The sequence below is a fragment of the Astyanax mexicanus genome, chromosome 7 (assembly GCF_023375975.1).
Source record: "Astyanax mexicanus isolate ESR-SI-001 chromosome 7, AstMex3_surface, whole genome shotgun sequence".
NCBI lineage: Eukaryota > Metazoa > Chordata > Actinopteri > Characiformes > Acestrorhamphidae > Astyanax > Astyanax mexicanus.
The window spans coordinates 52,004,568-52,023,431 of NC_064414.1; positions in this window are offsets into that span (position 1 = coordinate 52,004,568).

Sequence of the window (18,864 nt, forward strand, 5' to 3'; positions counted from 1 at the left end):
ATATACTTTTATTAATTGCTTATTTTAATTCGGGAATAAAGGTAAATGCATACACACACGCGCACGCACTTCACTTTCTTCCAATACACATTTGCACACGCGCGATCAACCTATGTATATACATGTATATATTTATACAATAGTATCTCTCTCTCTCTATATATATATATATACACACACACGATAAATCTCTATGCATTAGTATAATGTATATTTAACCTTTTTGTACTGCAGGTAAAAAAAAGGTAAAGGTAAAAAGGTAAAGCTAAAAATGTAAAAAGGCCTGATGGTCCGTTATGTGTGTGTGTGTGTGTGTTTATCGCCAGCTCTTTGGGAGGATTTTGAAGCTGACACGTGAGTTATTTTATTTGGATAATGTGCAGTCAGTCTCTCTCTCTCTCTCTCTCTCTCTCTCTCTCTCTCTCTCTCTCTCTCTCTCTCTCTCTCTCTCTCTCTTTTTCTCTCTCTCTCTCACTTTCTGCAGAGTCCGCACACAACCTATATGTTAAACAATGCTGTGTGAACGCTCGAGCGTGCGTGTGTAAGAAAAAAGCGAGGGAGTCAGAGAGTGAGTGTATGTATAAAATTCACAAATTTCCCTCTGCAAGGCCAGTGATTTATACGTGTTTAAGTAGTGTGTATGTGTGTGTGGTTGTGTGTGAGCGCGCCAGTGTAATTTATCTGTCTGATTGGAGGTTCTTGAGTAATTGAAACACACCGAGTCTCCAGTTAATGACCCATAATCATGCTGCAGGTCAGTTGGTCAGACTCCTGCACCCCCCAAAACCCCAACCCCACAATCTCCTTTCACACTGAATTCAACGGGAATAAATCAACTGATGCACAGCCAAATATTTAAGCATGACACAAGTGTTTAATAAACGCGATATGAATCAAAGCGGTGCCCTGTGAATCTGACCCAGATGGCATTTCAACGTTGAATCAACGCTGAATTTGATTACATAATTTATTCATAGATATTATATACCGACGGAGAAAAATAGAGTTCAACGAGTTAAAATACAATTTTCTGAATGAATACTAATTTAATAATTTATGTTCTTTTAGGACAGTACTTTTAGGACAGACGTTCATTAGTAATTTCTGTTAGTGACCGCAGATTTTCTAATCCCATTCTCTCTATTCATTATCTTAAAACCACTGCAGGATAAATAACAGTAGAGAGTGAGCGTGCTCATAGTCATCTTCTGGTGAGTGCCCAGCTGGCACACCACCGACCTTTAACGTTGAAATGTGGTTAAAATATATGATTAAAAAGTGATGTCTGTTGTTGTTTCAACGTTAAAACAACAAATATTTAAAATATTTGTTTTTAAAATGAATCAAAGTTGGATTTGGTATTGATTTTGAAAATTAAATCAACGTTGATATTGCAACGTTGTTCAACTTTATACGTTGAACCTTTAATAAACCATCCCAGTTGAATTAACGTTGAATCAATATCTATAAATAAATTGCATATATATAAAAAAATAAACAAATTCACGCAAATCACAGTCCTGGGTTTTCATCAGCGTATTCATCAAAACATTTCCGTAGATATCGTAGATAACACCTGTTTTGGTAAATCAGTGTTTAATTATATTAAACACGTGATGAAATGTTCTTTTCCAAGCAAACACTCTCTTTTTGCTATTTTATTTTTTATTATTATTAATTAAAATTAATGGAGTCAAAGACGGATGTGGCCTCCGTCTTTAAACGCTTGCACGCGCGTAATTTATTTTTAATATATGCTGCATTTAATATACTATTATCTAGCCGATGCACCGATTCACATTACATTTCATTACACATTAAAGTAAGTTTAAATGAATAAAAAAATTATGCATACAGTGTGGGTGTGGCTTAATTACAGACAAAAAAACTAAAACAGAGGCAATTTAACTATAGGTCTGCACAAACGATTGCAGAAGACTGCATATGAATGTATTTTCAATAAAATGTTTTACATGTGTGTCCAATGTGTTCCCTTCTTTATTTCTTTTTTTTTTAAAGAAGCGAGATGTGGTTTACCGCCGTTTGAAGGTTGAAAACATTATTTCCAAACTAAATAAAAATAACAAAAAAAAAGTTAAAGTAAAGCTTTTTCCTCTGGAGGACTCATTAAAGCAGGTCGGCCCTCTAATCCACGGCCACAGCTTCAGCCAGCCGACACACTTTCCCCCACCTATACACTCAGGTAAGCCCTAACAAGCAGGCCAGCTTAATTTATACCAGCATTAAGCCCATCTGATATGGCAGCTGATAGGGAACAGGCAAAGGCCAGATTTAAGGGACATTTACGAGAATTTAATCCAATTCATCTGCTTCCGTGAACTGCAGCCATTACGCAGAGGATGCAACTCTGCAAAGAACAGTTCCCTTTTTGTTGCCAGTTTTTTCTCCCCCTAAATTTAATAGAAGTGTTTGGAACACAGTTCAAAGAATAATTAAAGAAACTTAATAAACGTTTAATTAAGACTCAATTTTGTTGTATTTATAAATAATTGAATTTAATTGAACACTGTTTGAAACAGTAATTTCTCTTTCCGACTTTGTTCTATATATTTAATTTTGTGTATTTAAAATATATTAAATATGCCTATGTTGTATAAATCTGTGCAAAAACTGTGCAAGCTCAATTTGATAAAAGAACAGCATACCAAATGCTTTATTAGAATTTATTGCTGTTGTCCATTCATTTTTTTGTCTTTTCCACCATAGTTTGTACCCTATAACTGCTCTGTACACTGTGTAAATAGTGTATGAAACTCTTATTTTACACAGTTTACAGCATTTTCGGCATTTCTTTTAAACTCACCACTTTGGAAAACGTTTTCACTGGATAGTAACACTAAATATACAAGAAAAAGTTATGAGCCATTGATTTCAGTGTAAATATATATTATTCATTTTTAATAAACTTTGCATTTTTTGTAAAGAACAACACACAGGTTCACATTAAGCTTCAAAAAATTGAACAGGAGTTGAAAACGATTAAATAATAACCCACACTGTATGTATAAACATTGCTTATTCATGACAAATATATAAAATATATATTTGATCAACCTTTAGAAAGATTGTTTGGCTGTCTTAAACTAAACATAAATATCAATAGAATGTCCTTTTCTTCATTAAACATTAATAGTGTACACTTTTTTTATTTTGTTTTTCAGTACTTAATGCTTTTTTGCTTTTTAAATACACTATTTGGTGCCAATCCATCAATAGGTTAACCCCTTTCAGACAGTCCTAAACTGAGGTGTTGCTAAATGTTGTAAGCCTAAATCTATGCCTGGCCAATTAATCAAAATCAGGTGAAACTCAGAACGAAAATCAGAACCACTAACCACTAAGGTTATCTTGGTTGAATTTCTGTTCATACTTTCCTTACATACTTTCCTGTGTGTTCATGTACTGTCCCCTTAAAAGTTCATACTACTACAATTTCTAGTCACGTGACTTCACCTCTTCCAGTCTGTGCTGCTTAAACACTGACTCAACTGAGCAACTCATACATGTTGTACTAAAGAAAAATCCCATTTCAATTCTTAAAAATAATCACTCAAAAATTGTAATTTAAGTCAAATTAATTGAAATATTGATTCATATTGAGGTCACACCACCCAAACCTCTACATAAACAATAATCCTGACCTTAGTATCCATACAGAAGTGGTTTTGTTTGATTACTTTATTTATTTGTTTAAAAATAATAGTGCAAGTGTATGATTTTTAAATATTATTCATGCTAATGATATTACTGTTTTGCAAATGGAAAAACACAGACTTTTGTTTGAGACTAAATGCAGTAGTCTCATCAGTAGTTTGTCCACCAGCAAATGAAGGAATGGTCATGAGTGTTGTTTTCTTGCTGTGAGAAAAACAGTGCAGGAACTGTAATTCAGTCCATTTATAACCAGTATTTAACCCAGGCCTGTCCTCAGAGGACACACCTACTTCCCTACTTCCACATCAACCCTGCTGTTTTCCACTAGAATTCTCGCTTTCTCTCTATCTCTCTCTCTCTCTCTCTTTCTCTCTCTCTTTTTCTCTGGTTCTCTCTTTCAGTAAGTTCGCCCTCAGTTCACTTCTATTCATCAGTATACCTCTATTAGTTATTAAACTATGTATTTGAGTTAAATTGAGTAGAGAAGAGTAGAACTTCCCCGGAATAAAAGTACTTTTAAAATATGGCTCTAATATACTGATAAATAAACTAATTTTAGCAGAAATTACTTTAATATTACTTTTGGTTTGCCAATGTTTAATAGAATGTCATTATGCTAATTATGTTGTACGCTGATTTCTATTAAAATGATCATAAATGCAAAACTTTAAAAGCAAATCATTTTAATTATCTAGAATCAAGTGCCTAATGTAATTTTTAAACATTATTATTTTTACCTTATTTACAAGTTAAAATTCTTTACAAGTATAAAATCTAGCTTTATTCTTCTACATGTAATCACTCAAGTATTACATTAATAATATATAGTTTAACTGAGAGCACATCAGTACAGATACAAGAAAAGGACATGACAGGAATGGCACTTGGTGGGTATTCATAGCTCTCTCCTGAATTAACTTCAGTGATGAGTCCAGCTTTTGTCTTGATGGGGTAAAATTTCATACAATGCCAGATCAATGTTGGTCTTCATTGTAACTTTTATGAGGTCCTGAAACAACACACTCCAGTGAGCTATTCCAACAGGACAATGCTCATCCACAAACTGCTGCTGTTTTAAGTGCTTGTCTTGAAGACACAGATATTACGCCATGGCCTGTTGAATTTCCAGACCTGATCCTTGATGCTATTGGATGTGCTATCAACACTGAACATTAAACAAACCTACCAAGCAAAATCTACAGGAACTGTATGAGAAAATTGGAAGTGCATGGGAAGAATAGACTTCATTAGGAACCTCTACAACTCCATGCTGAGACTACAATATTAGTCAAAATGTTTTTTTATTTTATTTTATCTTTTAATGTTCTTGGCAACATATCACAGAATATCACTGCAAACTGACACTTAGCATAAAAAGTAAGGAAATTTGTGTTTGGTATATTGGGTATTTCTTTGTTAAAGCAATACTTCTTGAAAAAAAATATTATACAGTTGCAAAGTCTGTTCATTTATCTTTTAAATGGAGCCACATTTGTGAAGAACATGCATTTGTGGGATGAGCAGCAGAGCTAAGTAAGCTTTGCCAAACATTCACACAAAGCAATCCAGACTGTTCTCTTACAGAGTTCCCCAATGGTGGAACAAACTACATTCCACTACCAGATCAGGAGCATCTCTCACTATCTTTAATAAACTCCTGAAGACAGAGCTCTTCAAAGAGCATTTACTCTCCTAACACCTCTAACTAACTACCTTCCACTACCAGATCAGGAGAATCTCTCACTATCTTTAATAAACTCCTGAAGACAGAGCTCTTCAAAGAGCACTTACTCTCCTAACACCTCCAACACACTAACTACTTCTAACCTCATTCTAAACCCTATCTAAAGACGTTTTTACCTTTAACTTCTATTACTTTTGTACTTCACTAATGTAAGTCGCTTTGGACAAAAGCATCTGCCAAATGTAATGTAATGTAAAGTATGTGCTGAGGTTGTGCCCAAAAGAAATTGATAAATCTTCTCTTCCAATGCCAAACAGTTTATTTTGATTTAGATTTGAGCTTCTGGTTCCCCCAGGTGATTGGTTCCTTATTAGCAGCACCTATGAGTATGAGTTCTGGGTTCTACTAAACTGGTCAGTAGGTATCTTCTCCAAAAATGGACATCATGCCACATTTGATTGATCTGAACAGCGCCCATGCAATAGATCAACTTCAAACTAATAATTTGGAGTGAGCCCTGGTCCCAGTATCTCCGAACTGAAGGCCAAGTTCCATGTAATGTGGGATGTCAGCAGAGACAGGCTGTGAAGTGAGTGTCCCAAGAAGAAGTCAAACCTTACAAGTTCCTTACCAGGCTTTCCAATGGTATTTTATAGTATAGAAGCATTTATACTACAAATAATTCATCTACCAAACACACACACATTTTCTTACTTTGTTGTGCTTAGTTTTTTTTTTTTTTATAATTAATGTACAGTACTGTGCAAATGTTTTAGGCATCTGTGGGAATTTCAGTAAAGAAAAATCTACTTATCTGTGCAGTAAGTGTTTATTAACTCAGTAAAACATATTACAACATTACAATAAATACAAACAGCAATTTTACTGTTAATTTACTTTAACAGCCCTGTTTTCTTTCCTTAAAACATCCCCTAATCTCTCCTCCTCATCCGAGTTTAATAGAGTTATTATTTCTAGTTCTCATCATACTAAACAAAGAAATCTGGAATCTCTACACTTTGTTCTTCAGCTTACAGGATCACAGGATATATTATAGTTAGTTACTAATGAGAAAATCTTATGTTTTACTGTATGTATATTTATTTGCATCTGTTTAAAATCATATGTGGTGTTTTTTGTCAGGTAAAAACACCCATATTGCTGAGATAAATGGAATAGTGTAATTTGCTTTGGTGCCTAAAACGGTTGCATAGTACTGTATATATATGTTTTTACTGTCCACTACTGCAAAGTTGAATAGCGTCCAGCAGTACATATTCACTACATGCAATCCTTCCCTCCCTCGCTCTCTCTCTCTCTCCTCTCCTGTCACTCTTTCCTCTCTTTCTGTCTCATCCATAACACTTATCACCAGTATTCATCACTTCCTCTGCCCCGTCCCATAGCACCTGTTCCCCCTTCCAGCACCTAATAGCTCATCCCTCCATCTGCCGACAGCCAGCACCCTTAACAGTCTCCCAGGATTCCCCCTGCGCTCCGCCAGCCGCTCTCCCATTGGCTGGACACTGGGCTGCGATGGCCGTAGACTGGACGGCTCTGATGTGAATGTGCTCTGCTAACGCTATCTCCACTCCTGTCCAGCTTATCAGAGATCCTGGTCTGGGTGTGTTTCAGCCTTTACTGCCTCCTCCTTTCCTCCTCTCCATCTTTCCATCACCATCCACTTCTGCTTTCAGCCTCTTTCTACTCACACTTTATTTCCTGATGGATCAGAGTCAGCACCTCACCTCCACTTTAGGTGTTCACTGTTTTTAATCACACATACACTCATGCATACTTGCAGAGTACATGGACTGACCAGATGCACTGAAATATATATCTAAAGGTTCCCTAGTGATCACAGTATGTTGGTTTGGAGCTACAGAGTTCACTCTTATGTTGCTGCAGTATTATGTTGATAGTATTGATAGTTCTTTAAAAATATGCTATATATGTTGAGAAAACATATATATATATATATATATATATATATATATATATATATATATATATATATATATATATATTAAACAAACTAAATTATTTAAGCCCACAAAACTTGAAAAAAAAAAACAGTTGAGTTAATTAAACTATTGTTGCGTGAACAAAACTCATTTACATTTTTTTTTTCTTGCTGTTGGACATAAACTTTGTATCTATAGGTTCCCAAGATCCATTTAGAACTGGGCAGGAAAGCTTTCTCCTATTTTGCACTATTTCGTCTTGGAATTACCTTCAAAACAAATTACAGCTTAATAATAAGTTGGTTTCCTTAAAACCCTGCATGGTGAAGAGTTCTGTAATGTAAACATACAATATTTACTCTTATTTGGTTAAATGTATTCTTTGTCTATTTTGTTCTCTAATGTTGATTTATGTTTGTTCTAATTGTTTTTTCTCTTTTATGCAAACACTTTGTTGTGATTTTTTTGTATCTGGAAATGGTGTGCCATCTTGGTCATCGAAAAAGAGATTTCGATCTCAAGGGACTTCCTGGTTAAATAAAGGTTAAACCAAATAAATATAAGATACAGCTCTGAAAAAAAATAAGAGACCACTTAAAAATTGAGAACCTCTGTAATATAATCAATGGATCAATGGATGATCAAGCCATCAAACCAAGCTGAACTGCTTGACATTTTTGCACCAGGAGTAAAGAAATAAAGTTATCCAAAGGCAGTATGTAAAACTGGTGGAGGAGAACATGATGCCAAGATGCACAAAAACTGTGATTAAAAAACAGGGTTATTCAACCAAATATTAATTTCTGAACTTCTAAAACTTGAAACTATGAATATGAACTTGTTTTCCGTTGCATTTCTTTTTAGATCTGAAAGCTCTGCATCACATAGGTCTTGTGGGGTGTTACCAATATGCAATAGTCAGTACCTACCAAACATGTGCAGGCTGAATGCAATACAACGTACAATTCCTTTGTTGATCTATCTTAAATACCTTCTTATTTAATGTACTAGAACTACATTTGGCCCAGTAAAATACCATGTTTCAACAGAAATGTACGTAAAAAAACATTAGGTACTGGTAAAGAACTTTTAAAGGGTTACTAACATATCATGCAAAATGGAACCAAACGTGGCTGTTCTACAGAATCATTTAAATAAAAAATTTAAGAGCCAATATTTTAAAAGTGCTCCATAATGATGCTTAATCCAAAACAGTCTAATGTCACAATACTGGTTTACAATGAAAATACACTGAATAGTGCAGCTCCAAACACACACAGTTGTCCATACAAGTATGTATATATATATATATATATATATACACACACACACACACACACACACACACACACACACGTGCACACTCAGGGTCAGATCGCTCATTGTTTCCTGCTCTCCTGAGCTGCTTCCTAATCTCATAAAGCAGAAAGTGGAGAAACAAAGAGCCGCCGGTTCAGTAGCGTTAATCTCCACCAAGATCCAGCCTGGAAAAGCCTGGAGACAGTAAGATGAGAATACACCTGACACATGTGTGAACACACACACACACACACACACACTCGCGTAGTAACAAAGCCTTCTGGGCCAAACACGACAATTACACTCATACACAAAGCAAACACTGAGGAACATTCACAATGTAACCTCACCCTGCTTTCAGTCCATACTATATACAGTACGAGTCAAAAGTTTGGACACACCATCAATTCAGTGTTTTTTCATTATTTAAACAAAAGTCTGAAGTGTAGATTATTATTAAAGTCATCCAAACAATGAAGAAAAATATATGGAATTATTTAGTAAATATAAAAAAATGTTAAACAAACCAAAATATGTTTAATATTTTAGATTCTTTAAATTAGCAAATTACCTTTTGCTTAGATGAGCACTTTGTACAGTATCTTGGTATCATTTTCTCAGTCAGCTTTATAAGGTAGAATCACCTGGAATCCAGGATTTCAGTTAACAGCTGTGCTGAACTCGTCAAGAGTCAATTACTTGAATTTCTTGCTAATTTCTCTTAATAAAGTGTTTGAGAGCATCAGTTGTAAAGTAGTGAAGAGGTAGAGTTACAGGTATACAGTGAATAGTGAATATTTGAGTAATGTTCTAATTCAGATTATTAGAAGCAAGAACTACTCAACTAAGTAAAGAAATAAAATACTTTAAGAAAAAATGAAGATCAGTCAATCCGAAAAGAAGGATTATAATGGTGAAACTGGCCCTCATCAGGACCACCCCAGGAAAGGAAGACCAAGAATTAATCAGATTCACCAGCCTCAGAAACTCCAAGTGAACGGCTCCCCAGATAAGAGCACCTTAATACTTTTTCACAGAGTATTTTGGTTAGTTTAAGACTTACTACAGGATTCCTTATGTATTTCTTTATAATATGATAGATCACTTCACTATTCATTTAGAACTCTTGACTGGTACTGGTATCTTGAGTTTGATGTCATTCCCAGCTCTGACATGCAACTTTCAAGGTAAATAGAACAAAGCGAAAGAATACAGCATTTCACTCTGTTCATGTTAACAGATATGAAGCTCTGGAAAAAATGAAGAGACCACTTGCATTCTGAATCAGTTTCTCTGATTTTGCTATTTATAGGTATATATTTGAGTAAAATGATTTTAAACATTGCTGTTTTATTCTATAAACTACAGGCAAATACTCCAAAATCCATTTATTTAGAGCATTTATATCATTTGTTTGCAGAAAATGAGAAATGGCTGAAATTAATTAAAAAAGATTCAGAGGTTTCAGACCTTAAATAATGCAAAGAAAACAAGATCATACGTTTTAATAGTTCAGAATAACCCTGTTTTTTAATCACAGTTTTCATCCGTCTTGGCATATTCTTCTCCACCAATCTAACACACTGCTTTTGGATAACTTTATGCTGCTTTACTCCTGGTGCAAACATTTTAGCAGTTCAGTTTGGTTTGATGGCTTGTGATCTATATTCCATAGGTTTTCAATTTGGTAAAATAAAAAAATCTCATTATTTTTTTGTGAATTCTTATTATTTCCAGAGCTGTATGTTTGGAAACTGTTATCTTTCCATTCTAAATAATGCATTTACATTTAGTTACATTCATAACACACACACACACACACACACACACACACACACAAGACAGCAGGCACGCCATGCTCAAATCCACACTGACAAGCCAATCAGCCATTTCCCCTCTTCATCCACTGCCGGCCGCTTCATTACGCATTATCAGCAATCAATCTCCCCCCAAATAAAATGAAGCCGAAAAATCATTAGACTAATGAGGGACAGCTCAGCCTCGGCCTACTGCTGCCTTCTAATCATCATCAATCCGGCCAATGGGTTTCTGCCAAGTCACTCTAATACAGCTACACCCACTACAGCAATGCCACATCCCCTCCACACACACACACACACACTGAGGCTCTCCATTCAGCCCGTGTGTGTATGCAAGCCTTCATTTTTTACCCAGAGCAAGGCCATTCTACAGACAAATGAGATTCATAACTCATGATCCCGGCTCCTAACACAATACAACTAACCAGTTTATGCAGTACATCCAAAATCCAATGAAACAAGGGGAATCTGGCTCCTAATCGGAACCATATGCACCCGTGCTCACAGTGAGCACTGTACACACACATCGCAACATGGCGGCTCATGCCTGATAGCAGACACACACACACTGCGGAAATGGCAACACACAGTGTCGATAAATTCAGAGAAGTAAATAAACTCGAGAAAAGGCAGGAAAATAACAACAATGCTTTATCATATACAGTACAGGTCAAAAGCTTGGACACACCTTTTGATTCAAAATAAATTCATTTTATTATAAAAAAAAAATTCTACATTGGAAATGAATATTGAATTGATCCAGCATTTGAAGGAACACACAATGAATCATGTAGTAACTGTGTATGCATTTAGCAATTAGGTGCTCTAATCTGGGAGTTTCTGAGGCTGGTAACTCTGATGCAACAGAGGGAACTCCTGCTCTTTCTTTCCTGGGCAGTCCTGATGAGTGCCAGTTTTATCATTATAATGTTTTTGGTCTTTGAGACTGCACTTAAGTATACTTTCAAAGTTCTTGAAATGTTTCAAATTGAGTGACCTTCATTTCTTAAAATCTTTTTCTATTTCTTGCTTTTCATAATCTGGATTAGAACCTTACTCAAATACTCACTATTCACTGTATACCTGTAACTCTACCTCTTCACTACTTTACACAACTGATGCTCTCAAACACTTTATTAAGAGACAAGAAATTCAAGTAATAAACTCTTGTTGAGTTCAGCACAGCTTATTCAGAGATGAATAATGTAAAATTGAATTATTTAAATATAAAAAAATATATTCTGGGTTGTTTGCTATATGATCCCATACATTTTCTTCATAGTTTAGAAAAGTATTAATCTTCAATGACGAACATTTTAAAATAAAGAAAAAGCACTAAACTGTTACTGTATGCATAACTAATCATTACAGAATTTGCATAATACATAGTAGATATTTTATAATTTATAGTAGATCCTGCACTAATGTTGTATACAATGATTCATATTAGCACTAATTATTAATACTAAATACTAAAACTATTATACAATTAATACTAAACATGTAGATAGTGTATAATTAATAATAGATACCAAATAATACCAGATACCAAGTGAACCCCCCAAAAGGGGTCACTTTAAAAAATATAGTAATTTCTGAATAATTAATAGTCAATACTTAATAAACCCTAGCTAATACTGAAGAAACTACTACTACAATACTACAGTTTCTAACACTGCAAAACTAAGTCAAAACTAAGAAGCAAAAACACAATAATCTGTCATGAGAATAGACTGTAAGCTTGTATTGTATTGTGGTTATTGTTACAGTGATGAATACAGTAGAATAAATATGCTGGACAGGTCAGAGTTATTATACTAAGATTATGTTAACCCCAGGATACCTATTCTACTCTATTTTACACACACACTTACACAGTTCAGAACTCAGGATATGTGTATTATATCTGGGTTGTGCACTTCGGTGCCTCCCTGTACAATTTAACACAATATTAGTCCTCTCTGTCGACAGTGTGCGGTTGCCTCTATCTCTCCCTCAATCAATCACACTCCTGCAGATTCCTCAGCTTCTGCTCTAACCTGCTCTGCTCTCTGGGCCATAATTCCTGAAAAACCTGCACTTATCCAACCGCAGCACAGCTGTGTGAGGAGGAAAAAAGCCCTGTGTGAATGCAGGGCTCGTATTTTCAGGCTGTTACTTCAGCTGGTTGTGTGTTCTTCTGGAATATGGATGGTTGCACATCTAATTATCTTGAAAACATTTGTAATGCGCTGCTGGGCTGTGAGACGCCGTGTCTCCTACAGCTGGTCTGGACATTCAAAACATACATATTGATGGCTGGTCATTGAGCGGGAGTGTTGTAATGGTGAATTAAACGCCAAAGCGCCAGTTCTCCCGCATCGGGCCGATGGATGATGGATGAGGAGCATCAAGCGAGAGCTCTGACCTCTTCCCAATTAACTCCCCAATCTTCAGGGCAATGAGCTGCAGCATGGCAGGTCCAAATCTGGAACTTTCCATTGGCTGAAGACTGAATGCAGACAGCTACAGTACATAAGAGCTGACTGATGGAGGATGGAGGATGGAATGAAGTCACTAACCCAGGATGGATTGTGTTGCTCTGTGGCTTGGGACCGTGTTCATTCTCCAGTCTTCCGGGTGATGACCTTTCTCTAGACTTCCATAAGTTTTTTTTTTTTTTTTTAATCCAGTGCCTCATCTTTGGACCTGTTGAGTAATGTCTGTGATAGCCCAATCAAAAAAAAAAATAATAATAAACTCCAGAAAATGACTATATAATAGTCATAACTTGAGTAGAAGTTAAAGTGTTCTGTAAGCACAACATTTAAGTGGAAATACTTTGGAAGTGGAAGTATTTGAGTATTCATTTTTGTGCTTAAGTGTTACAAGTAGTTTATTGTAAAATGCAGTACTGAAAGTAAAAGCACAGTACTGTGTTATGTAGGTAGGCCTGTTACAGAAAATCTTTGGAGCCAGTCAAATCTGATCACTTGGTGGCCATCTTTGCTATAGTTACATCCACTCATACTGGTCAAGTCGTCCATCTCTTTGACTGTAGAAAGACCCAAATTCTAAAATCCGAAGGCCAGATTATCATTTCAGCAACATATTTTACATCACTGATAAAATCTGAGAAAAAAAAACTAATTTGACTCCATAATGCACAAAAATGTGATATTTCCAGCCCTGTATAAAGTACTAGAGACCCAGGCTTGAGTAAAAGTACAAATGCTCTATTAAAAAGATCAAAAAGTGACTTGAGTAGAAGTTGAAATGTTCTTTAACTCTCTTGTTACCATCAAATTGACTTACACTTTATGTTTGGGGTCAATTAGATTCCAGCAATTTACTACAGAAAATTATATATTATAACAATAACATTTTTACCCAAGTTTATGTCACTTGCTATATTTGTTTGTTGACAACTAACTTCTACTTCTAACTCCAGAATATGACTAGATAATAATCATGACTTGAGTAGAAAGAAGTTGAAGTGTTCTGTAAGCACAACATTTAAGTGGAAATAATTTGAAAGTGAAAGTATTTGAGTATTGATTTTAGTACTCAAGTATTACAAGTAGTTTATTATAAAATGTAGTAGTACTGAAAGTAAAAGGCCTATTACAGAAAGAAGAGGAAAGTTCTCAGAGTAAAAGACAGAATGGGAGCAACAAGGTATTCTAATAAGATCAGCTTGATTTCTTGATTCACTCAGTTAGGTGGGTTTGGAATGATTCCTAACATTTTTATGATTGTAACAAGTAACAATGCAGCCCATAAAAAAATGTATGTTGGCACAGGCAGCACTCAGCCCTGATGTGATTCAAGGTTCAGCGCTAGCTTTTTGTTATTTTGACATGTCTTTTAAAAGCCGGATACTACAATAACCGAGCTATTGACTAACGACTTGACTAATGTTACCTCGTTTTGAGGTCAATCTGAGAAAATGACCAGTTCAGGGTTCATTAAGTCATAGCCGGAGATCTGGGTTTAGCTAGCTTTAGTCTCTCTCTGCTAACATTCATCTAGCTAGATTGGCTGGCTGGGTAATATGGATCATATGGCAAGCCTTAGCTTTAGCTAGCTAGCACAGTAACATACATCGTAAATTGAAATGGCGATTGATCTCTACTGATTTTGAGAATCTTTGGGAAAACTATGGGAGGTTTGACCTTTATAAGATTTCTTTCTTTTTGAAGAAATGAATCTGGGAATGCAGTAGTGTGCCAGTTTTGCAAGAACCCAGTGGCCCATTGCTACTTCTGTCCCCCATAGCCTACACTGAAAAAAATGATGCGTAAATTTACTTTTAAAAAATTGCAACTTTCTGCATTTGCTTTTTTTTAAATTGCATTTAATTTCAGATAAAGTAAATAACTTTAACTCGGTTTCAAGACTTGACTATTACATAGAGTAAATAAGTGAACTGAACTTCAGTCAATCCTTTATTTTCGTAAACTTTACTTAATTTCTGCATACAATATTACCTAATTACAAATAACTTTATTTATACACTATTACTAGAATTTCAATATTTTTAGTTAAAACACACATTCAAATATTTACATAATCTCAAAGATTTATTTTGTAAACAGACCAAGTCTCACTGTCTCAAAACATGGATGGCATGTAATACATTCTTTTTAGTATGCTAGTATAAAGAATGTATTACATGCCTTCCATGTGTTGAGACAGTGTAATATGTGTGTTTTAACTAAAAATATTTGAATTTCAGGAATTATAATATATTATGTATCATAGATTATTTGAGTAATATTGTATAAATTAAGTAATTTTAATTAGGTAATATTGTATGCAGAAATTAAGTAAATTTTAATAAAAGAAAGGATTGACTGAAGTTCAGTTCACTTATTTACTCTGTGTAACATTTAAGTCTTAAAACCGAGTTGAAGTTACTTAAATTTATCTGAAATTAATTTACTTAAAAAAAGCAAACATAGAAAGCTGCAAAACTTTTTTAAAGTAAATTTTACTCATCAGTTTTTTCAGTGTAGGTTTGTTAGATGATCTTGATGTCGGTGAATTAAGCGTATTTGGCCTGGAAATGGTCTGTGTAATTTTTTGCTATCTGGGCCGTGTGGAAAAAAACACTCAGAACCATTCAGTCCTGCAGTGAAATAGTGTCCAGAGGGAGCTGGAGATGCTAAGCTAATTCTGAATGGAAGATATTACAGAGTGAGCCCAGAATGAGCCTCTGGTATGAAGGGTCAGCGCTAATAAGTTATTGTTTTCTTTTCAGATGTGTGAGGCCTCCTCCTTTCTGGCTCTGCTGCCGTTGTATTGTTGTATTGTTTTTCTCTCTTTTTCTCTCTCTCTCCTTCTCTCTGATTTCCTCCCTCTCTCCTCCAGAGCAGGAATGAAAACACTGAGTCTTTAGTGGGTTATTTTGTGCTTTCACAGCTCATTGATAGACATGTGTTTTTAATGCGGCTAATGCCAAATTGCAGGAGCTTCTCCCGGTATTACTGCAACATGAGCAGAGGCGAGCGCTAACCGTGAGATATTATTTCCGTTTCTATCCCTGCATGTGTTTGGAATTCCATTTTGAGGGACCCAAAGTTGTCTTTTACATTCTAGACCAGCAGATCTCACACAACCACAGGTGAGTTTCCACAGCAGGAACGTCAGGATTGGTTCAGGCTGGTTTCCACTAGAGGCAGTAGGGCTGCTCTGAGTTTAGTTTAGCTCCGGTTTTAAGCAATGAAAAGGGTAGAAGGTACTTTTCAGTTTAGAGAAGATACTGACAAATTAATTAATAGACATTAAATAATTAATAATATTAATAGTATTTGGAAAATTCATAGAAAATACTGAAAAACTAAAAATAATTACCTTAATTATCTTAGTACATTCTGGATCATTCTTAATAGACACTGAATAATTAATAGAAGACAATAAGTAGTTAATAGTATCAGTAAAATTCATAATAGATACAAAATAATTTTTAAATTCTTAGTAGACTCTGAAGATTAAATAGTATATGGAAAATTCATTATAGACACTGAATAATTTTGTTTGTCCCTTATGGACCATTCTTAGCAGACACTGAATATTTAATATTATACCACAGTTAATTCCGACCCTACAATGTGTTTGGCTGAGAGGTAATCTATCAGTGCTGTTATCAGCTGGTAATGCACTGTAACCGAAGCTCTCCATGTATTACCCGCCACATACAGGTAACCTAGCAATGATGCTGCGCTTACAAGCCAAACAGCGCAGCTAAAAACAGAGCAGCAATGGAATTATCTGTTTATAACCAAACAGATCCTATTTTTTAGCCACTTTATCTCAAAATCTTTCAATAAACAGTGATAACGGAACTGTGATAAAATTGCTATAATACACTTAAGGTTGATGCTATAATGAAAATTCATAATAGATACTTTTAGTATAGTCTGAAAACCTCAAAATATATAGTAGATAGATAGTAGATAGTGCTTCTGCCTCCAAGTACTGAAAGTGCTTTAGCGTACACTTGACCATCTTTCCTCACTTAAAAGTCTCCTTCTGCTAAAATCTTTTTTGTCTTGTTCTTTTTAAATACATTAGGTCTGTCTGAGTTGTATATGCATGCTGTATGTGAAACTGTTCCTCAGCCTCCATTGTCTGCATTAGCTAGTAAAAGAAAAATATACAAAAAAACGAGTCGATCAGGAAAAGCACCGTGTCTACTATAGCCCATCAGTTAGTATATTAGTATTCATGGGACCACCCACAGGCAGAGCTGAAGCCGGGCAGCGACGCTATATATAGATAACAGCGCTAGGAACAGCATGGCAGTTCATTCCTGTGTTATTTGTGCGAATAACACATCAGTGTTTATATGCTTTACCCAGTAATTTCTCAGAGCTAAGGAACAAATGGTTAGAATTAGTCTATGGAGGAACACCACCACCAAGTACAATTGAGATAGGTAGGTGTATTTTTTCAAAACAGTTCTGTTTACACAAGTTAAAAGTAAAAAAAAAATACTTTCAGGAACTGGACTACCCACCTCTGTGTGTATCAATAGGTTTAAATAGGATCTTCGGTGGATTTCGAATTTTACAGAGACTCTAAGACTAGGTCAGTGGCTGAACTGCACTTAGCAGGGCATTCCTACACATGTTGTAAAGTAACATATGACATGGCAAAGACTGTTATTAGTGTAAAAATGTCTTTATTTCAAAACGTTTCTTACTGTTTTCTAACTCACTGCCTCTCAGAAGCGATATGATATGTAAGAGCTGAAATCCTATCATTTCTCCCCTCCCCCCACTCCTCCACCAGACTAAAACAGCGTTATACCAGATCACCGGAGCACATTTTTTCACAAAAAACAGCTCACTGGCATTTATTCATACTAGAGACCACAACTAGACATTTTGAAATGAATGAAAAGATGATGGAATTAGACTTTTAAAAGCAGAGGGAGATTGTGAAGCCTACAGAGAAGACTACATACAACAGGATTCCTGAGAGATAAGTACTGCGATACCAGCCAGACCTCAGGCATCCGGTGACATCTTGGCCAGGCTGTTTGGGAGTTATTGGGCTACATTTGTGGCCACGGCCGATTTATTGTAGCACCGGTCGCGTCAAAACCACCGTCCATCAAGCCGGCTCGCTCTCCTGCCGGCCATTATCCCCCCAGCAATGTAATCCACACACACAAAAGTGCCTGGCGCTAATTTACAGCCCCCTGACGGATTTACATCCCTGTGCCCATTAGTGTGTACATTACCTTCGGCATGTTATGTAATGGTGTTAGGGAGATTTAAGAAAAGGATAACAAGCCATAAATTTCGGCTCTTCTGTGGTGAGAACGGAGCATCCAGGTGAAAAGTGCTCAAAGCCCAAACCTCTCCGGCCTGGAGCCGCCTGGAAAAGACGCCGGGAGAGTGCTGGAGCGCCGAGGCCGCACAGTCGTTTATTTGTTAAGTGTGATTGAGGGCGTGCAGCGGCGTTTCGCTCTCAGGATGTGAAGCCAGGGAAGGAGCGCTGTGTTTAGAAGCGTGTGCCGACGTCCAGAGCGGCCGCGTTGCTGACTTCACACTTGATTTTGATGAATGGATGATAGGTGTTAATTGCTAATGCATGGAAAACCTGACCCGCCAGAACAACAGGGTTTTCCATGAAAAGTCGCAAAGTGCAGCCCGGTTCATTTTCCGAAGGCGACCATGAGATATTCGTTTGGTTGTGCTAACAAAGGTGCGGTTGTGTTTCTCTTAAACCCCCCCCCCCCCTCCAAACTTTTTCGTACATTCTTAAACCTCACCCACTCAGGCCAGTCTCAGACCAAAAGTGCCAAAGGGGGTCAAAAGAGAAGTAAAATTTATCAATAAAATGATTTAACCCTCCTATTATGTTCATTTGTCAGGAACAGCAATGGTTCTGGGGTTATTTTGAATCGGTGCATGTTTAATTATCCAAAAGA